At 44.4% G+C, this 23,182-nt stretch overlaps 1 long non-coding RNA gene across 1 annotated transcript; it reads right to left on the reverse strand.

Moving 5' to 3' along the window:
• Positions 1-9,462: 9,462 nt before the first annotated feature.
• Positions 9,463-22,139, reverse strand: LOC131834482 (uncharacterized). The gene is made up of 3 exons (XR_009354910.1): positions 19,549-22,139; positions 16,208-16,376; positions 9,463-13,415 (listed from the first exon to the last, which is right to left on the reverse strand). It is a non-coding gene; the product is annotated as an uncharacterized LOC131834482 (long non-coding RNA).
• Between the last annotated feature and the right edge of the window lie 1,043 nt (positions 22,140-23,182).

Below are 23,182 nucleotides of genomic sequence, written 5' to 3' on the forward strand. Positions count from 1 at the left end.
GCTGGCTCTGTTGGTGGAGCATACAACTTTTTTTTTTTTTTTAAGACTTATTTGACACACACACAGAGAGAGAGAGAGAGAGAGAGAGAGAGCGTACCAGCAGAGGGAGTGGCAGGCAGAGGGAGAAGCATGCTCCCGGCTGAGCGGCGAGCCCAATGTGGGACTCAATCCCAGGACCCTGGCTGGGATCATGACTTGAGCCAGAGGCATATGCTTAACTGACTGAGCCACCCAGGCGCCCCATAGCATGAGACTCTTGTTTTGGGGTTCAAGCCCTATACTAGGTGTAGAGATTAAGTAAAAAAAAATAGAATCATTAAAAAAAAAAAAAAAAAACAGTTCTCTCCCTCGTTGTCCCCTTGGGCTCTGCAGACCCTAAGGTCCTGCTGTACGTAACCCAAGAAAAGGGGAAGGAGCCATGAGCCCTAGAACTTGCTCATTCTCTCATCTCTCATGAGCAACTAAGAACCAGACTTGATTTTATCTGGAAATATAAGTGAACGTGACATTTATGGCCCCTTGAGTTTGAGAAGCGATTTTGTATACATGTTAACATATACCATTGCGGGTATCCTTGCTATCCAAACTTTCACTATCGAGTTTAAGATTGAGTCAAATAAGGTCAGATGACTATTTTTTTTACACTTGAATTTAATGGTTCAGTTGTTTTTTTTTGTTTTGTTTTTTTTAAGTAAGTTCTACACCCAACTTGGGCCTCAAACACATGACCCTGAGATTAAGAGTCAGATGCTTTACTGACCGAGCCAGTCAGGCGCCCCAACTAAAGTCAGATGATAGATAAGATCTTTGTTACAAAAACTCTTGTTCTTCACTGTCTTAAATGAAGGAACCAAATTCATTTGGAATACGTGCTGTCCCTTCTGACTCAAGCTTGGGGTCTGAGTTTCATTATCCAAATCAGGAAACAAATAGATTTGGGTGGTGAGAGACAGTTTTGCATGCACAGAAAATACATCCCACTCTGATTTGGCTGTCACTGATTACCTCTAGTGCCTATTTCCTTTTCAAATAAATGGGTCATGCTTTGATTTTTACAAGCATGTTTACAGAACTGGCTTTTATAAAACACACCAGTTAGCGGAACACTCCTTGCTTCTATCTCAGGAACCACAGTGCAGATTCCCAAAGGGGGCATTGCCCGAATATTTGGAAACTGATGCCCTCAGACAGACAGGCATTCGCCTTGGTCCCCAATATTTCCACTTACGGACCTCGGGTTCAGTGGGCCTTTCCATACCGTCACCTCTAGTTCACTGGGCTGGATGCCCCTGAGTGGAAGGGACTGCTATTCACGTTATTAGGTGATGTTTTTAGATTTTTACTGTGAGGCAAACAGTTCATTCCTCGGGTCTTGGTCTCCCTCGGTCCACTGCTGGGTGTTTTGGGGGTGGTGAGTGGGGGCCTTTCCAACAGGATGCTTTGAGGCTTGGCATCACTGAGTCTCTCCTTTTACTCTGAGCTTGTGCTCAGATGTTTAGAGCGCTGTGCTGATGAGGCGCCGGTCCTGGCGTGGGGACCCGGATGCCACCTCTGATCCCGTGCCAAGGATCCTGGCCAGCTGCCTGCCAGCAACCGTCTATCACCAGAGGGATCCGGAGAGCAGCTGGAAGGGACAGGGACCACCTCGGGGCTCCTGGAGAAGGCTGCGCATCCCTTTAGAAGCAAGTCAACACATGGGCGACACTCCAAAGCACCTCTCCCTCGACCAGAGGCATCATTTTAATAAAAGGAAAAACAATCTGTGGATTTTTACACTTTGCCGTAAATTTTTGAGGGCAGCCATCTGTTCATTGTGACCGTTTACCACTGCGGGTTTTGTTCCCCTTTATTACTAGAAAGTTCTTATCTGAAGCTTTAAAGGCTCCACCAGTGAGAAACCATTATATAAACACGCTGTTCGGAGAGAAGAGAATGACCCGGAATTCTTGTGCTCTAACGACGAGCGATCATCCCGACACCAGCCCTCAGCTCAGGATCTCAGCCGGGCTGCGTCCGCTGACCGTAGGAGGACAGGAGACTCTCCCGGTGGTGGCGTGAGGAGAGGGGGCTCCCCATTATGGCCTCCCAGATCCTGAAGTTCAAGTCAAATTCTCCAGCGATTGTCTGTTGTGTAATAGTCGTGGGAACGAGGTAGGCGCCGGACAAAGAGGGTTTCCTACCCTGTACTTCTGGCAAGTCCCCCCCCTCAGCGGGGACCTCCACGGAATCCTGGAATGTGGACAGTGGTGTCCGGAGCCACGCGGAAGCTCAGGAACCAGCGCCCCGGGTGCTGGTCTTTCTCCTGACCAGGACACTTGGAAGAACCATGGCACCCACAAAGCGGGTAGGTTTGGAGAGTTGCTCGTATTGAGTGATGGAAGTATCACTCGAAACACTTCGTTGTAAGCTACATGTGTGCACAAATGAGCTTGTGCAAGCCTGTGCATGCTGTGTGTGTTGGATGTTTTTTTAACAGCTTCGTTGGGGAATAATTTGCATACCATGAAGGGCACATCATTGAGGTGTACAACTTGCTAAGGCTGGGCATTTGTATACTCCCGTGACATCATTTCCATCATCAAGACAACAAACATCCACCACCTCTGGTTCCTTGCCTGTCTCTGTATCCCTCCCTGCCGCCCCTCCCCACCCTACCTCTCCCCAAGCAGCCCCTGATTTGCTTTTTGTCACAAGTAAGTAGTTTTGTAACTACTTATAATACTAGTTCTGAGCCCAGCAGACTTTGTTTTTGTAGGTGAATTTTTTATTGTGTGTTTAAAATTCTCAATTTGGGGTGCCTGGGTGGCTCAGTTGGTTAAGCAACTGCCTTCGGCTCAGGTCATGATCCCGGGGTCCTGGGATTGAGTCCCGCATCGGGCTCCCTGCTCAGGGGAGAGACTGCTTCTCTCTCTCTCTTTGTCTGCCACTCCCCCTGCTTGTGTGCTCTCTTTCTTTCTCCCTCTCTCTGTCAAACAAATAAATAAAATCTTTTGAAATAAATAAAATTCTCAATTCCAAGAGAATAAGAGAAACAGAGACCCACGAGAGGCTGGTATGGGACACCTCCTGGGGTAACCATAGCCTCAGCTTCACTCCAGTGTCCTGGAGCCTTGCCCACAGGCCAGCCCCAGGCAGCCTCTACCAGCTTGGCGACAATGCTCGCTGTCTTTTCCAGCAGGCTCAGGACAGTGTAGGACCCCTGGCCGGTCCTGGCACCAAAGCAAGGACTGCTAGGAGTAAGACAGTTGAGACCAGTAGCTGCCACATCACGTCTCATCCCTGTACTACCTAGCCGCTACGTAGAAAGTACTCCCCTTCTCTCTCCTTTCTCAGAGCTTCGCCCTTACTGCTCTGCTCCTCCACATACTGGGGCTTTCCTCTGACGGCTCTGTTCCCAGTCCCTGAAACCCCGGAAGCTCTAGGTCAAACAGTCTCTTCTCTCTTCTCCAGTTCTGCAGGCAGAGCTACATCTCTGACAGGGCTCTGCCCACAAGCCCACACACCTTCTCCCCCTGGTGGGGGGCCTGCACCTGGGAGATGCAGGGGGGCTGCGAACCAGTGCCCGCCCGCCTCTCACAGCTGCCCAGCCTCTTCCAGTGCAGCAAGGATGTTCAGACCAGGGGTAACCTAGGAAATTGGCCAGCATACACACTGGGTCCTGATTTGGGCCAATAATGATAAAAATAGTGCTTTCCCACCAAATAGGTGATCACATCAATGAAAGTGCCTGGTTCATTTCTAACAAACACAGGCATCAGAGAAGTAGGGCTCAGGTCGATTATAAAAGCTCCTTAGGAGACAGATAAAGGTATCTTCAACCAGACACACAAAAAACTAGTCCTCTCCCCCCAGAAAGATTAATACATTGTGCAATGGTGCATTCCTCAGTTTTGATATCAAATATCATCGGCATATAACATTGTCTAAGTTTGAGACACACAACGTAATGATTTGACATATTATTATGCCGGAAATGCATAATATTATGAAACAACCACATTAAGTCTAATTAACATCCATCACCTTATGTAGTGACAAGTTGTTTTCTTATGATAAGAATTTTCAAGATTTACTCTCTTAGCTTGCAAATATGCCATAAAATCCTGTTAACTATAGTCACCACGACACACTGTACTTACAACTGGAACTTGTAGCCTTTGACTCCCTTCACCTATTTCCCACCACCCACTCCCCGCCTCTGGCAACCTTCCATCTGTTTCTGCGAGTTCAGGTTTTCTTAGGGTCCACATATGACTGAAAACATACAATATTTCTCTTCCCCTGATTTATGTCACTTACACGATGCTCTCCAGTTTCATCCCCGTTGTCACAAATGGCAGGATCTCCTTCTCTTGTATAGTTGAATAATAGTCATATGATTTCATAGACATAATTCATGTATATTACATATTCATACATATTCCTATTCATATGTGTATATATATGTGTGCGTGTGTAGAGAGACACCTATATCCATTTTCTTTATCTGTTCATCCATTGATGGACCCTTGACTTGTTTCCATGTCTTAGCCCTTATAAGTCATGGGGTGCAGATAGCTCTTCCAGAAAGTGATTTTATTTCCTTCAGATAGATACCCAGCAGTGGAATTCTGGATCACAGGGTATTTCTACATTTAATTTTTAGGTAACCTTCATCCCGTATTCCACAGTGGCTGTACCGGTTTACCATCCTACCAGTCCTGCACAAGGTGCCCTTTCTCTCCACATCCTCACCACACTCGTTCTTTCTCATCTTTTTGATTGTCACCATTTTAACAGGTGTGAGGTGCTACCTCGTTGTGGTTTGGATTTGTAGTTCCTGAGGATGAATGATGCTGAACACTTTTTCATGTACCTGTTGCCATCTGGATGTCTTCTTTGAAAAATATGTCTACTTGGGCCCTTTGATCATTTCCCAACTGGATTATTATTATTAACGTATTATGATATGCTATTGAGTTGCATGAGTTCCTTACATACTTTGGATATGTTGTGTGGTTTGTAAATATTTTCTCCCATTCCATAGGTTGCTTTTTCATTTTGATTTTTTTTTTTTTCTGTCCAGAGGCTTCTTAGTTGCAAAATTAAAAATGTCTTTTCATCGGGGCGCCTGGGTGGCTCAGAGGGTTAAGGCCTCTGCCTTCAGCTCAGGTCATGATCTCAGGGTCCTGAGATCGAGCCCCGCATCGGGCTCTCTGCTCAGCAGGGAGCCTGCTTCCCTTCCTCTCTCTCTGCCTGCCTCTCTGCCTACTTGTGATCTCTGTCTGTCAAATAAATAAAATAAAATCTTTAAAATAAAAAAAAAATGTCTTTTCATCAATAAGAGAATGAAGAGGTCACAGATGGAGAAATATATTCATAATATATATAGCAGACACAGTAACCATGTCCAGAATATGTAACAGATTCCTACAGATTAAGAAGAGAAAGGCCAGGGGCGCCTGGGTGGCTCAGTCAGTTAAGCCTCTGCCTTTGGCTCAGGTCATGATCCCGGGGTCCTGGGATCGAGCCCCACATCAGACTCCCTGCTCAGCACGAAGCTTGCTTCTCCTTCTCCCACTCCCCCTGCTTGTGTTCCCTCTCTGGCTGTCTCTCTCTCTCTGCCAAACAAATAAATAAATCTTAAAAAAAAAAAAAAAAGAAGAAGAAGAAGAAGAAGAAGAAGAGAAAGGCTGATAACCCGATTGAAACAACAGATGTGGGCGCCTGGGTGGCTCAGTTGGTTGGACGACTGCCTTCAGCTCAGGTCATGATCCTGGAGTCCCGGGATCGAGTCCCACATCGGGCTCCCAGCTCCATGGGGAGTCTGCTTCTCCCTCTTACCTCCTTGCTCATGTTCTCTCTCACTGTCTCTCTCTCAAATAAATAAATAAAATCTTTAAAAAAAAAAAGAAACAACAGATGTAAGAGCTGAGCAGCCTAGAAGCGGATGCTGGTAGAGTGTGGATGTCCTGGGGCCATGGGATTGGAGGCTGAGAAATGGTGAATGCTGTGTATTTATATATTATAATAAAATGTAGTCTAATTAATTAATTAAAGAAATGAACTGATGCCTCACCAAAACAGGTAGGAAGGAAGGACATCCAAATGTTCAAAAGCATATAAAAAAGACTCAACCTCATAAGCTAGATGACAAACTTAACCCAGTGAGGAACCAGTACACATCTACCAGCATGGCTAACGCTGAAAAGACTGTTAATCCCAAGCACTGGGGAGAATAGGAGCAACCAAAACACTCATCCGCTCATTCCCACTCGTTCCACAGTGGAAATATAAAAGAGCACAACCACTTTGGGAAACTCTGGGAGCACCCACTAAAGCTGAGAATACCTTGTTACCCAGAAATTCAACTCCTGGACATAGACTCCAAAGCCGTGAGCACATGTTGTCGCCCAAGACACACACTGGAATGTTGCTAGCAGCAACGTTCATAATCGCACCAAATGGCCATCAAGAGGAGAGTGATTAGATATGTGATAATATATCTATAAAAGAAATTCTTACAGAAGTGAAAATGGAGTAACAAGTGGATGGCTATGCATAGCTGGTGAATCTCACCCCCATGATGTTGAGCAAAAGAAGCCAGATGCATAAGAATACATTCTATAGGTGTCTATTTGTGTGAAGTTCAAAAGCAGGTAAAACTAACCTATGACGTAGAAGTTAGTATACCAATCGCCTTAGTGCTTAGAGGGTGGTGCTTACGGGAAAGGTGACTCTGGTAATACTCTCTCTCTCTTTTTTTTTTTTTTTTTTAAGATTTTATTTATTTATTTGGCACAGAGAGCGAGATAGCAAGAGAGGGAATACAAGCAGGGGGAGTGGGAAAGGGAGAAGCAGGCTTCATGCTGAGCAGGGAGCCCAATGTGGGGCTCGATCCCAGGACCCCAGGATCGAGGTTGAAGGCAGATGCCCAACAACCGAGCCACCCAATATTCTGTCTCTTGATCAGGGGACTGGTGATCCAGATGTATTCACCTTGTGATAGCTCAACAAGCTATATTATTGGGGTTGGTGGCTTCTCTCTATGTATATTGTACTTCCATGTTTTCATTTTATAAAGCTGCTACTAGTAAAACAAACTCTTCCAATTATCATCCTCACTTGATCTTCATATCCCTTATAGAATCATACAAAGCCAGAAAGTTTTTAGTAGACTAGCTGCCACGTACTATGTTTGTGCATATATCCTTTGTGACTATTAAAAAAAAAAAAGAGAGAGAGAGAGAGAGAGCACCGTGGATTCTGGAATTAATGGATAACGGGAAAGGGTTTATCTCTGAATCAACAAACTGAACAACAGGTAAAATTGGGAAATACAAAACAGAAAACTGGGATGGGCTGTATTCCTTGGAATATTCCTTGGAATATTTCCTTATGGAATGAAGGTCTTCATTCAGTTAAAGAGATTAGAAACTTGGTGGAGAAGATAGGAAAGATCATTGTTAGTGAGGGAGGTTCCTTTCTTAGAGCCAGATCTCATCCCACACACTGAGCGTATCCCAAAGCCAGCCTCGGGCATAGCAAGGACCAAGTTCGAGCCAACCATCCTGAGCCATCTTGCCTCTGCTGGACTGGCTGACCTAGGGAGGCAGCCTGTTTTATTCTTCTAGTTCCACATAGCAACTACTACTTATCAGAAGTTAGCCTATGTCTTAGTGACCCAAAAATAAATCAGATATAGTTCCTATTCTCAAGAGAAGGAAGTTCTATAAAGCTGGTTACAATTCAATGTGAGGATATGAATGTTATGAATTATACCAGCCATAGATTTTGACCCCAGACAAATTGCTTAACCCTGCCGGGCCTCCGTTTCCTTTTCTGTGTATTGTGGGATAAAGACAGCACCCACCTCACAGGGTTGTTGTAGGATGAGGTGAGATCAAACGTGTGAAACAATTAGCCAGGTGCACCTGGTATTTGATTAGTGCACGACTGTGCTCTGTGTCTGTGATGACGGTGACCAGACCATGGTTAAAATGATGGTGAGGGCTCCCATCAAGACCTACCCTTCAGGAATTCAGGGATACCTTTCTGGAGGAGACCTTAAAGGACGGATAGCTGGAGAAGATATGGAGGGAAAGAAGAATGGCTAACAGCCAGGACAGCCCAGAACGTCTCAGAACCATGAGCCGGCTGCGGGAGTGCGGGCAACCTGCATCTTTGGAGGAGGAGTCAGAGGGTGGAGGATTCTGTGGAGAAGAGCCTGGAGTTGAGCCTTGGAGGGCCTTGCTTACCAAGCTGGTGAGCCGCCTTTCATCCTGGGAGTAGCAGGGAATCACGGAAGGGAATCAAAAAATACATTCCAAGTAAAATGGCAGGACTTGGGTTTGATGGGTTAAGTTTGAGGGAAAGAGCAGTATCTAGTTTGCCAAAAGGGGAATGGGTGCCACAGGACCTGAGGGGAAAACCAGGCGTGGCGGGAGAAGGGATGTGCGCTGTGTCTCGAACAGGTGGGGCCTCAGGTGCCCGTGGAGGGATCTGAAGCAAATGCCCGTTGTGCAGCTGGGTATGCCAGGTGGGGCCCGGGGTGATGAGTGAGACATCCGGGGAACACATGTGGGAGGACAGGGACTGTATCCTCAGGGCAAGCCAAGGAGGCCGAGCCACACTGGGGCTTCAGGAGGGAAGATGGGCCTCGGGACGCAGCAGAGTGTGGAGTCCAGAGGAGGAAACATAAGGTAAGGACCCGAAAGGACCTGGGATCTGTCAGCTCAGGTTGCTGTCACAAGTACCACAGACTTGGGCCTTCAATAACAGACATTTATTTCTCACAGTTCCAGAGGCTGGAAGACCGAGATCAAGGGGACAGCAGCATGGGTGCCTCCTGAGGCCACCTCTCCCTGTGTCCTCATGTGGTCGTCCCTCTGTGTGTGTCTGGAGCCTGATCGCCTCTCCTCATACAGACACCAGCACACCGGACCCGGGCCCACCACTCATTTTATCTTAACAACCTCCGTAAGGCTGTATCTCCAAATGGTCACGTTCTGAGGTACGGGACTTCGACATATGGACTTTGAGGAGACACAGTTCAGCCCAGAACAGGCCTAGTGCGTTGGTGAGAGGAAGCGATGGGAGAGCCCCAGAAGGTAAGAGGAGGTCGGGCTGCAGACACTGGATGTGGTGAGAGGCCGGGGATGGGGCAGAAACCAGGGCGGAGGCTTGGGATGAGCACGTGGTAAGGGGTGAGGGGAAACATCCACCGAGCAGGGGCACGAATGGAAGGTCAGGACCCCAGGGCCCCTCACTGGGTGGGGAGCGGTGGGAGCGCTGTGGCTGCAGAACACAAGTCCACCTCAGGGTCAGGGTGGCCCCCGGTGAGCACCCCGAGTTACTTCCCCTCGAGAGGAGGGGCCCACTCAGACTTTCAAACCCAGATTCATCTTGACTCCTGCCCCCTTTGGAACGGAGACTTGCCCCAGAGGAACAAAGGAAAAGCTGGGCACCTGGGCACCTGGGCAGAGCACCAAGAGACTTTGTCACAGCGACTGAACAGCACTGAAACTTTGATTTTGTGAATAAAAAGATCATTTTCTCCTTAGCCTCAAGATATTTTCTAAATTAATTTTTTTTAACGTGTGCATTTATCACAATGAGCACTGAATAACGTATACAATTGTCACATCACAGGGCACCCAGGTGGCTCAGCTGTTAAGTGTCTGCTTTCTGCTCGGGGTCATGGCCCCACATCAGGCTCCCTGCTTTTCCCTCTCCCTCTGCCCCTGCTTGTGTTCCCTCTCTCTCTGTCTCTCTCTGTCAAATAGATAAAAATAAAAAATAAAAACAAAAATGGTTGTCACATCACAGATATTGCATATCTGAAGTTAATATAACATGGGATGTTGACTCTACTGGAATTAAAACTTAAAACAATAAAATTTTTAAAAGTTCCTTCCGTTTACACGAGATCACTGGAGTTGTCAAAACCATAAAGACAGAAACTAGAAGGGGGACTGCCGGTGGCTGGGGAGGGGAGAGTGAGGAGTTAGAGGTGAAAGGGACAGAGTTCCAGTCTGGGAAGATGAAAAAATGTTCTGGGTCGCACCACAGTGCGAAGACACTTGATCCCATCACTGAATTCTCAAAAATGGTTGAGATGGTGAGTTTTACATGATATGTATTTTACCACAATTTAAATAAATAAATAAACAGGATTTTTAAAAAAAATTTTCTATAATAGAGTTTTCTTCCTCCTTGATATGGATATTTAAACGCTGGAGACGAAATGTCTCTATTGCTCTTGATTAGCAAAATGTTGTGTTTTGTTTGTTTGTTTGTTTTTTCCGAAACTATCAGGCAGGGGACTTGCTGGGCGCCGGGTCTACCAGGAACAAGCACGGGCCTTTCCAAAGCGTGAAAGGACGGTTAAGGAGTTCATATATCAGCGAAAACCTTATTTTCCACAATCAGTTCAAGCCGACTGCTACAATATTACTTGCATTTTTTTGTGCTTTGCTTTGTCACGTGTGTGAGGGACAGATGGCGGGGTGTCAGGGAGTCCCCTCCCTGAAGACACCGCAAAGTCTCCCTCTGGCCCTCCCTGTGTGGCCCCTTTGTGTCTGGGGTCTCCTTCCAATCTGGGAAGCAGATCCAAGTTCCTCCCAGGTCCCCGCTGCAGAGGGCCAAGCGCCTTGCAAGTCTGAAGATAAAAAACATTTTAAAAAAATAACATAAAATTAAGAAACAACCTGCTGTGGCTGGCCCCTGGAATTCCAGAAAATTCTGAATGAAAACAGCAGTTACAAAATGAAACGGGTTTACAAATTGCAGCTGATTATTCACTGGCTGGCTTGGGTGTTGGCAGGAGAACTTGAAAATCTGCCGCTCAAGGATCCGAAGGCAGCTGAGGCATGCCGGGGAAGCGCTGGGCCCAGCGGCTGGCCCCCAGCCCGTCCCCCGCACAACCTCGGGCTGTAGTTGGCTGGGACAGAGGATATTCAGGCCCCAAAGGTCAGGCCCTGTAAAGCAGCGGCTGAGGGCAGCCCCAGTGTCTGCTGCTTTGGAATATGCGTTATTATCCTGGGACAGGGGTCCTCAGATGTCCAATACTCCGAGTCAGTTAAGGCTTTTGGCTCTGGGATCCTGGGGAGCCGAGAGTACTTTCCAGGCACACCAGAAATGTCTGCATTATTTCTCCAGTGGGTCAGCAGACTTCTGTGGGTGCCAGGTCTCTGATGGAATGAATTTTGGATGCAAATCAAATATTTAAATTGATGTTTTCCCTCTCTGGCAGGGCTCTTCCAACTGGTCCTGTCAACTCTTTTTTTACATAAAATTCGGACTCCATAAATATGCATTTTTCTTCTGGAATACGCCTGAGGCAGGACAGTGGCTGTATTTGAAAGCCCGAGGCGACTGGTCTCCCCAGAGAAGGGGAGCGCGTCCCCTCAGCTAACCTGCCTGACTGAAAGTGTACTTGTCAGAAAACCGATTCAGTTGCCTGTTGGCGCCACGTGGTTATATATTGTTTAATCACAGAGGCCTTGGCTTTATGCCAAGCAGCGACTTGCTGACTGCTATCTTTTGGGAAAGAAGTAAGACAAATTCATTCAAGTCTGTCTCTTTTTCAGTTTCCTGGGCCAAATGAAAGCAAACGGTGTTTATGAACATCCCAAAGTGCTATAAAATATCCATCTTGGTGAAAATAAATACCATTTATTATTTAAATAATAATACCATTATTTATTTTCCCTTGAAAAACAGCATTTTGTGAAAGAAACTCTTATCCAGACATCTACCTCAGATAATTCTAGATGTTTCAAATGGCTCCCCTTCCTGCCTCTGCTTCATAGAGTGAGAAGAGAGACTTGAGAAAGGTCAAGTTTTCTTTTCCACAACTTCTTCTGGGAGCTGGGCTCTGGCCCTGGACTGTGAGTCTCCATGCGGGCCAGGTGTTGCTGACACCGGGAACACGAGGAGCGGAGGGAAGCACACTTCCAGAAAGGCTGGGGGTATGTGGTAACCTCGTTCCCAAGGAATCCAAGGGACCGCAGGACCAGAGTCTGCTACCACTCTTGGTAGTAGTGTGGGTGGGTGTTTTCCTTCAGGGAGGGGATCCAGGAAGGGCCGAGTGCTCCTGCCCTGCCGCCTCCCAGGATGCTGGAGGCCTCTTACCCCAAGCCCTCCACCAAGTTGTGAAAGCAAAGGAGAAATTCTTGAAGGAAATTTAACGTGCTAGTCCAGTGAATGCATGAATGACAAGAATGTGAAAGAGCCCGACTGCTGGTGTGGAGAAAGTCTGAGTGGCCTGGACGGAAGACGAAACCAGCCACAACATCCCCTTCAGCCAAAGCCTGTGCCAGACCAAGGTCCTCGCTCTCTTCAATGCTGGGAAGGCTGAGGGAGGTGAGGAAGCTGCAGAGGAAGGTCTGAAACCGCGGAGGCTGGTTCGTGAGCTTTCAGGCAAGAAGCCATCTCATCACTCAGAGAGCAAGGTGAAGCAGCCAGTGCCAATGAAGAAGCTGCAGCAAACCATCCAGAAGATCTGGCTAGAGTCACTGACGAAGGTGGTGGCCCTAAACAGCATATTTTCAATGTAGGGGAAGCAGCTAGGCTCCTACTGGAAGAAGAGGCCATCCAGGACTTTCACAGCCAGAGACCTTAAACTTTCAAAAGATGGGCTGGCTCTCTTGTTAGGGGCTGATGCAGCTGGTGACTTGAAGTTGAAGCCTATGGTCGTTCACTATTCCAGAAGTCCCAGGACCCTTAAGAATTATGCTAGGTCTACTCTGCCTGTGCTCTGTAAATGGAACCACAAAGCCTGGGTGATAGCACAGCTGTTGACAGCATGGTTTACTGAATATTTAAAGCCAACTGTCAAGACTTACTGCTCAGAAGAAAAGATTCCTTTCAAAATATTCCTGCTTATCGACAGTGTACCTGGTCACCCAGGACCTCTGATGGAGATGTCCGGTGAGATCAATGTTGTTTTCATGCCTGCTCACACAACGTCCATTCTGTGGCTAACGGATCAAGGGGTCATTTCAACTTTCAAGTCTTATTATTTAAGAAATAGATTTTGTAAGCCTAGAGCTTCCAGAGATAGTACTCCTCTGATGGATCTGGCCAAAGTCAACTGAAAACCTTCTGGAATGAATTCGCCATTCTACACGCCCTTCAGAACATTCCTGGTTCAGGGAAAGAGGTCAAAATATCAACATGAACAGGAATTTGAAAGAAGTTCATTTCCATGCTCATGGTATGTCCTTGAGGAGCTCAGGACTCCGGTGGAGGAAGGAATTGCGGATGTGGTGAAAACAGCAAGAGAACTAGAATCAAAAGTGGAGCCTGAAGATGTGGCTGAACCACTGTCATCTCATGGTACACTTGAACAGATGAGGAATTGCTTCTTATGGATGAGCAAAGACCATGGTTTCCTGAGATGGCACCAACTCCTGGGGAAGATGGCGTGAAGTCTGTTGAGATGACAACAGAGGATTTAGACCATGACGTAACTTGGTTGATCAAGCAGCGGCTTGAGAGGATGTGAGGGAGGGAGTGAGAGAGTGGACTCCAGTTTGAAAGAAGTTCCCGTGTGGGTAAAATTCTATCAAATAGCATCACGTGCTACAGAGAATTCATTTGTGAAAGGAAGAGTCAATCAATGCGGCAAACTTCACTGATGTCTTATTTTAAGAAACTGCCACAACCTGGGTGGCTCAGTGGGTTAAGCCTCTGCCTTCAGCTCAGGTCATGATCCCAGGGTCCTGGGATTGAGCCCCACATTGGGCTCTCTGCTCAGTGGGGAGCCTGCTTCCTCCTCTCTCTATACCTGCCTCTCTGCCTACTTATGATATTTGTCTGTCAAATAAATAAATAAAATCTTAAAAAAAAAAAAAGAAATTGCCACAGCCATCCCAACTTTCAGCAACTAACACCTTGTTTAATCGGCAGTCATTGACATGAAGGTAAGACTCTCCACCAGCAAAAAGATTACTCACTGACAGCTCAGATGACGGTTAGCATTTTTTGGCACAAAAATTTATCTTAAAGTCTTTTAAATAAGGCCAGTAAATTGGTTTTTTTAAAAAAAGATTTTTTTAGGGGCGCCTGGGTGGCTCAGTGGGTTAAGCCGCTGCCTTCGGCTCAGGTCATGATCTCAGGGTCCTGGGATCGAGTCCCACATCGGGCTCTCTGCTCAGCGGGGAGCCTGCTTCCCTTCCTCTCTCTGCCTGCCTCTCTGCCTACTTGTGATCTCTCTCTCTGTCAAATAAATAAATAAATCTTTAAAAAAAAAAAAAAAAAAAAAAAAAAAAAAAAAAAAAAAAAAAAAAAAGATTTTTTTATTTATTTGAGAGAGACTGAGAGTGCTGAGGGAGGAGCAGAGGAGGACAAGCAGACCCATGCTGAGCGTGGAGCCTGACACAGAGCTTGACCTCATGACTCTGAGATCATGACCTGAGCTACCGTCAAGAGCTGGACATCTATCTGACTGAGCCATTCAGGCACCCCTGTACGTTGGTTGTTTTAACACAATGCTATCCCACAGTTAACAGACTACAATATAAACATAACTTTTACATGCACTGGGAAACCAAAAAATTCATTTGACTGGCTTTATTGCAATATCCACTTTATTGCAGTGGTCTGGAACAGAATCTGCAACGTCTCTGAGGTATGCCTATACCTATAACAATTTAAACTTATTGAAAAAACAAAACCAAAGACCTGAGGGGGGGGGGCATGGCCCAACACGTAGAATCAGTGCTGACGGTCACGGTTCCAGCTTTCTATCTCTTGCCCATGAGACCGCAGTTCCCAGAGTAGGGCCCTCTCAGAAATCCAGGGCCCACTGGGTCTACAAGGAGGTTTTGAAACCACATCCCAGCATGCTGACTGAAAGCAAGTGTGCTACCTGGCAGGGACATTTAGCACACAACCGTTCTCTCTTGCTGACATACTGCTCACCTAGTGACCACCTGGAGCTTTCCTCACTTGGTCCATCTTAGAACTAAGGCCCCACAACTTTCAAGGCCCTGAGCCAGCAGGGCCCTTCCCCACTGTGTTAGTCTGAGAGGGTCCCAGTAACAAATACCACAGACTGGGTGGTTTAAACAACAGAAACTCATTCAGTCACAGTTCCGGAGACTGGAAGTCTAAGATCAAGATGTCAACAAGGTTGGTTTCCTCTGGGACCTCTCTTCTTGGCTTATAGATGCCACCTTCTCCCTGCCTTCACATGGTCTTCCCTCTGGGTCTGCCTTTTTTAATAAAAACGCCAGTTATATTGGCCAATATAATTTCATTTTATCTTGTTTACTTCTTTAAGAGTCTCATTTCTAAATATGAATATATTATATGATATATATGATATGATATGGGGTGGGGTGGGGGTGGTTTAGGACTTCAGCATATGAATTTTAGAAGACGTAACTCAGCCCATAACAACCAGTTCCCCCCAGCAACCTCCTGATGACCCCAGGAGTGCCTTCCTTTTCATTGTCATTATACCCCAGATGACACCCTTAACTTTAGGAAAACTCCCAAAGGTGACCCGACGGGATCTTGAGACCTGCAGTCCTGACCAGCCCAGAATGCCTAGATAAAAGACATGTACCCATTTTTCCCACCAAACAACGTTTCAAAAGTTGCCAATAATTCTAGTTCTGGAGATGGATGGGTAGTGACGGTCACATGAATGTACTCAATGCTGCAGAACTTTTAAACTCCAATATGATTAAGATGGTAAATTTCATCTTATGTATACTTTACCCAAAAAATCTTTTTTAAGTGTTAGAGATTATGAAAATTTAAGACCAGGTTCGCTAGGGGCGCCTGGGTGACCCATTCAGTTAAGTGTCTTACTTTCGATTTTGGCTCAGGTTATGATCTCAGGATTGTGGGATCAAGTCCAATTTTTGAGCTCTGAGCTCAGCCTAGAGTCTGCTTGAGATTCTCTCTCTCCTCCTACCCTTCCCCCTGTTCTCTCTCACTCTCTAAAATAAAAAAGAGAGAGAGAGAGAATGACCAGGCCCGCTAATTTAACACAGCAGCACAAAATGAACAAAAGGCTCCAGGCTTTTGGCCCTGTGAGCTTCCTCTTCCACTCGATTGCAGTTGCTTTTAAAAAATCGCCCAGTGCACCTGGCTGGCTCAGTAGGTAGAGCTTGAAACTTGATCTCAGGATGGTGAGCTCAAGCTCTGTGTTGGTTGTAGAGCTTACTTCAAAACAAAACAAAACAAAACAACTTCACCCTTCCTTACAAACCTTTAAGTGTCCCGTGTTGTTTACTCCACAGCTCCCCAAATCTGCATTCAGCACCAGAGGTAGACTGGGAAGGAGGAAAGAGCATGTCGTTGGAGTCCAGCAGTGCCTCAAAACTAGATCTGCTGAGAACCAGGCACGTGACCGGGACCAAGTTACTTCGGCTTCTCATCTGTAGAGATCACAATGTAATTGGGGTTTTATGAATACTAAACAAGGTAATGAGCGTGCTGACAAGCTAACTCTCCTTGAAAACAGAGAATTTTAAATTAATAAATGGACTTGCCAATTATTGATTCATTTAACAGCCTGAACACCACCATTCAAAATATCAAAATTTATATGCAAGTAGCTATATGTGTAATTTGAAATTCTAACTGGCAAACTTTGCTATTCATCTGAGAGGAAATGAAAGATGCTTCTCAGATGAATAAAATGTTGTCACATAATGCCTGTTAGTTACTTGGTTGGTCCCCAGTGAACCACACTGTCTAAGATTCATGCCCTAATAGAGTCTCCCACACTGACTCAGGGTTCGGCCATGAGACTAACTTTGGTCAATGGACCATTAGCAAGTATATTAAAAATGGAACCTTGCTTAGCACTCTCACAATGAGGTTTGTCTTCTTGAAATGTTTTCTCAGAGAGCAGTCACCATGCTGTGAGAAATCCCAAGCAGGGGTGCCTGGGTGGCTCAGTGGGTTAAGCCGCTGCCTTTGGCTCAGGTCATGATCTCAGGGTCCTGGGATCGAGCCCCACATCGGGCCCCCTGCTCAGCGGGGAGCCTGCTTCTCCCTCTCTCTCTGCCTGCCTCTCCATCTACTTGTGATTTCTCTCTGTCAAATAAATAAATAAAATCTTAAAAAAAAAAAAAAAGAAAGAAAGAAATCCCAAGCAGTCACACAGAGGGGCCCTTGGGAGGGAGGCCATTTTAGACCATCTACTCAACCCACCATCAGGTAAAACAGGCCTTCTGGTCAGCTGGCAGTGTTGTGAGAAATAATGGATTATTTTAAGCCCTTTAAGTCAGGGCTGATTTGTTACCCAAGAGTGGATGGCTGAAACAATTCCTTTTCTTCTTCCCAATCTCATTTTGGTAATCACACAGAAATAAGAGAATTTGTGAGAGAGAGGACGTCTTCATGTTTAAGATCTCCAGCTATGGAAGCAGGCTTAACTTGTAATTTTGGTTTAACTGCTTAATTTAGCCATGTAGCCTTGGGAAGATTATTTAATTTCTCTAATCTTATCTGAAAAATGTGGGTAACACCTTCTCCAAGTGTCTTTAGTGGGCATTTACCAATAGAATGTGTATAAAAGGCTTAGGCTGCCTGAACACAGAGTAAGTGCTCAGTAAATGTCAACTACTATTATGAAATTGAATATACTGGCTGGTGCTTTTATTCTGAGAACTTTAGAACGAACCCAAAACGAAACAGGGGCAAAGTTTGCCAGTTGAGAAATAGAGAGAAGCTTTAGAAGTTCAGAAGGCATTATCTGCCCATAACTTTTCCCCTCAGGAACAAAGACACTGAAGCCTATTACAGGCCTATAAGAAACATCACAAATTCTGTCTGCTTACAGACCCAAGAGAGTGCCCTACATTCTCAAGCCCTCCAAATCTTATCTAGGTCTCTTACCCAGAAGAGTATCAGGCAGCATGGCCTAAAAGCCAAGAGACTTACTAAGATTTACAGAATGTGCTGCCTTGAAGCTGCCAATTGTTATCTGAAATAAGAGCCAGATGTGGGTTCCTTATAAATGAAAGGGCTCCAAATTACCTCATTAGTTGAGGGAAACAAAGAAAGTCTGCAGGAATAGACTTTTCAGTGTGTGCCTGTTTTTCCCTCAGAAAGAGCTCATGGATGCTAATAGAGTGATAGCTCAGATTTCTGGTCCCCAAATTTCTTTACATTTCTATCTTTCTCACTGAGAAAGCCTCTCACTGAGGCTTTCCCCGCTAATGGTGCTCCAGTGATTGTGGTGGATTTCGGCAGTGCCTTCACACTTGGTTGGCTGCTGCAACCTTCTACCCTGACCCTGCCCCATATGGATATTAAAAGAGGAAGAAAAAAACCCAATCCTACCGCAAGCCCAATTGCCTTTTCCGTAAGTCTTTCCTGTCCAAAATTAAGGATAGTCACTGGGGCGCCTGGGTGGCTCATGGGTTCCAGCCTCTGCCTTTGGCTCAGGTCATGATCTCAGGGTCCTGGGATCGAGCCCCATATCGGGATCTCTGCTCATCAGGGAGCCTGCTTGCCCCTTCCCTCTCTGCTTGCCTCTCTGCCTACTTGTGATCTCTCTCTGTCAAATAAATAAATAAATAAATAAATCTTAAAAAAAAAAATAAGGATGGTCACTCTATAAAGGCAATGCATGAACAGCTCGCCCATAAACGAACAGCTCTATTTAAGAAAATGTTTTTTTCTATAAATTGATGCATTATCCTTAGTTTTCCATTCATCATTAGAGGAAAATGGCTCCTACCAAGTTCTAACCAGAGAGAGCTAGTGTCCTGTTGAGCAATGTCTTCTCAAACTGGTAAATTAGGGCCCAGGAGGTAGGGTTGGGGGGGTTGTTGAAAGAGAATAGCTCCAAGATCAGAAAGTTCCCAAGTAGCTTTTCTCCCCAAGGGAAGAGTCCTAGCAGACATGAAATTCCATCCCTTCCAGAATGTTCACTCAACTCCTTCATGTAATAATCTATTATGTTAGCTTGAGTCAAGAACTATCAAGATAGAGACAGCAGTCCTCCTGAATAGCTTTTCCCCAAAAGGAGAAGTCATGTCAAGTATTTGTTCTGTTCTCACAGCCCTCATGAGTAACTATTGAGTATGAACTGGATGCTCAATAAACACTACAACAGACGAAAGTAATTCATGAGGGAGTATCAGGGCTAGTTTTGTGTCAACTTGACTGGATCATTTCAGTTTCCAGACATTTGGCTAACCATTCTTTCTCGGTGTGTCTGGGAGGGTGTCTCTGAATGAAATTAGCATTTGAATCAGTGGACTCATAAAGCAGATTGCACTCCTCAATTTGGGTGGTCCTTATCCAACCCCTTGAAGGCCCAAATAGAACATAATGGTGAGAAAGGGAGACTCTGCGCTCCCTTGGCCAGATTGGTGGGCTAAGACACCTGATCTTCCCCTGTTGGACTGGGAACTGCTGGACACCATTGGCTCTCCTAGTCCTCAGGGGTTTGGGCTGGAGTGAACTGCACCACCAGCTCTCTTGGGTTTCCAGCAGACACTGGGGGACTACCCAGCCTCTGTAACCGTGAGAGCCAATTCATCACAGTACATATTCATAATATATAAAAATATTTTCATTTTATAAACATACGTTCTATTGGTTCCATGTCTCTGAAGAATCCAGGGAACTTTGTGGTGAAAATGGCGCAGAGCTTTAGAGGCAACATGCCAGGAGGAAGAAAATGCCAACCTTGAGCAATAGAAAATAAGACAAATATTTCTTCGATTATAAAAGATGAAAATAATCATCTTTGACCTCTGGTCATTTCCTCAGAAATGGGTGGGTCACACTTGGTGTTCTGCCAAGTAACTTAATTTGATTTATTAAGATGAATACAGCAGTAACTTTGCATCCAGAGTGTAACCTCTTCCCCTAATCTGGATTCTGAAGAATATGCTTGCAGGGGTCCCTCAGGTCCTCAAGTCCCAACAAATGACACTACAAGAATTTGAGCACAATCTTAGTTCTTTAAAAGGGATGCTTCTGGCATAGTTTGGATTTTTCTTTTTCTTTTTCTTTTTTTTTTTTTTTTTTGGTCAGTTGCTATGTTACCAGTTCCCTGCTCTAAACTTAAACTGTGTTGGTAATTTGTAGATCTTTCTTTCCTTCTCTATCTCTTTTCTTTTTTCTAGAAACCTCTTGACACTTGCTCCTTAAAGATCTACAGAAGTCTCTTTTCCTGTGCATATAAATTCATCAACTGAGTCTTTAAAAACCCCTTTTATATCAGATTTTTTATTTTTCCTCTTATATAGAAAATAGTTGAACATCATATTAACTGGCAGATGTAGTTTGAAAACACTAATCAACCCCAGATTATTCCAAAGAATGAACAGCAGTAAATCTTATTCCCAACTTCAATTGACACCTAAATTAGGTTCCTTATTACAATACTTCCTCTCAGTTGGCATGAATTCGTACAGACAATCAGAGGGACATACTGAAACAAAAATACTTCTGATATCCTGCTTGGGTTGGTGGTTTACATCATGTAGAGGCAGAGAATGGAGCCGCTGGAAACTTCTGGTGTTAACATTGTCAAGTTCAAAAGCAGCATGGAAGACTGTTCTAGGTCCACTGCTGTTCTACAGAGATTTAAGAAGCAGCTCATCGGGGCACCTGGGTGGCTCAGTGGGTTAAGCCTCTGCCTTCAGCTCAGGTCATGATCTCAGGGTCCTGGATTCGAGCCCCGCTCTCTGCCCAGCAGGGAGCCTGCTTCTCCCCTCTCTCTCTGCCTGCCTCTCTACCTACTTGTGTTCTCTCTGTCAAATAAATAAATAAAATATTAAAAAAAAAAAGAATCAGCTCATCTATACACACACACACACACACACACACACACACACAAATAACCTGCTGGGGTTTGGATTGAGATTGTATTGGATCTATATTGAATCTGTATATTGGGAATATGACGTCTTAACAATACTGAATCTCTTGACCCATGAACAAGGTATATATTATTATTTAGGTCTTCTTTATAATATTTTGTAGTTCTCATTGTACAGGCTTTTCACATTTTTTTGTCAGATGTATTTCTAAATACATTTTTTTAAGCTATTATAAGTGTGGATTTTTAATTTCCGTTTCTAATTGCTGCTACATATACAAACATGATTTTTGTATGTTGCTTTATATCTTGCAACTTCGATAAAGTCACTTTTTAGTTCTAATAGATACTTGTAGACTCCATTGTACATTTTTTTCCATTGTGTATTTTCTACATGCCTGAAAATCATGTCATCTGTGAATAACGGCAATTTTATTTTTTCTTTCCAATCTGGATGTTCTTTCTTTCCTGCCCAATTGTGCAGTCTAGAATTTCCTATACAACATCTAGAATTTCCTATACAGACATCCCTACTTGTTCCTAATGTTAGGGACAAAGTATGCAATCTTTTACAACTAAGTATGATGTTAACTCTAGGGTTTTTATAGATGCCCTTTATCAAACTGGGGAAGTTCCCTTTACTCCTAGTTTGCCTGAGTTTTTCTCAGCAATAGAGGATCAGTTTTGTCAGATGATTTTTCTATATTGAGATGATTATATGACTGCTAAATCAAGCCTGCATTCTCAGGATAAATCCCGTGACCACGATACATTATCTTTTTATTATATCATAGGATTCAATTTACTAAACTTTTCCTTAGAATTGTTGTACCTGTATTTATGTGGAATATTGCCTTGTAGCTTTTCTTGTAATAGGTTTGTCTGGCTAGGGTACCAGGATAATTTTGGTCCAAGAGTTATGACGGCCTCACAGAATGAATTGGAAACTATTGCCACTTGGATTTTTTAGAAGTTTGTGTAGAATTGGTATTATCTCTTCTGAAGTTTTTGGTTAAACTCACCACTAAAGCCACCTGGGCCTGGATTTTTGTATAATTAGGTTTTAAAACTACAATTTCAATTTTTAAAAATATTTTTGAGATAGATTTTATTAGAGAGAGAGAGCGCGCATGCATGTGTGCAAGCCCACACAAACAGGGGGAAGGGGCAAAAAGAGAGGGAGAAACGGACTCCCCGCTGAGCAGGGAGCTCAATGTGGGGCTCAATTGCCAGTACCCTGCAATCATGACCTCAGCCAAAAGGAGACAATCAGTTGAGTCACCCAGGTGCCTGTTCAGTTTCTTTTGTAGGGCTGTTCAGGTTATCTTTTTAGTGAGCTCTGGTAATTTCTACCTTTCAAGGAATTTGTCGATTTCATCAATGATATTGCATTTATTGGCATAAAGGTGCTCCTAATAGTCCTTTTATCTGTAGTGATGTTACTTCTCTCTTTCTCTCTCTCTCTCTATAAATATATAAATAATCATTCCTTGACCATTTGTCTTTCTTTTTTCCCTCACCAATCTGGCTGGAGACTTAACAATTTTATTGGTCTCCCCCCCCCCCCCCCCGCAAAGAACAAGCTTTGGATTTACTGATTGTTCTCTTTGTTTTTGTCTTTGTCTCTGATCTTTATTATTCCTCTTCAAGCTCTGCTTACCTTGAACTTAATTTGCTCTTCTTTTTCTAGTTTCTTAAACTGGAAACTCAGGTTACTGATTTGAGACCTTCCTTCCTAGTATAGTTATTTAATACTATGAGTTTCCCTCTCAGTACTGCTTTAGTGACAGCCCATTTTTCTTATTTCAAATTACTTTCTACTTTCTCTTTAGATTTCTTTGACTTGTTTCCAAATATTTAAGGATTGCCAAGGATCTCTCTGTTACTGATTTCTAACATAATTCCTCTGTGGTCAAAGAACACACTTGGTATGATGAATACCTTCAAATCTGAGATTTTTTAATGAGCCACAGTGTGGTCTATCATCATAAATATTCCACATGCACTCTTGTGTTCTGCTGTTGTAGGGTGGAATGTTCTATAAATACTAACCAGGTCAAACTGGCTGTTTTACCACTGTTCAAACAGACTATATTTTTGTTCTGCCAACATTCTCCCTCAGTTTTAGAAAGTAGATACTAAAATTTGTCCATTTTTTCCTTGCAGTGTGATCAGCTTTTGCCATCATTCGGGGCTGCTGTCAGGTACATTCATTAACTGACCCTGTATCAGTATGACATAAGCCCTAATCCGTTAGTATTTTCTGCTCTGAAATCTATTTTGTTATTAACATACCCATTCCAGCTTTCTTTTGACTAGTGGTAGCATGAGGTATCTTTTTCTATTCTTTTGCTTTTAACCTACTTGTATCTTTACAGTACCTTTCTTGAAGGC

Source organism: Mustela lutreola, chromosome 6 (genome assembly GCF_030435805.1).
Source record: "Mustela lutreola isolate mMusLut2 chromosome 6, mMusLut2.pri, whole genome shotgun sequence".
Lineage (NCBI taxonomy): Eukaryota > Metazoa > Chordata > Mammalia > Carnivora > Mustelidae > Mustela > Mustela lutreola.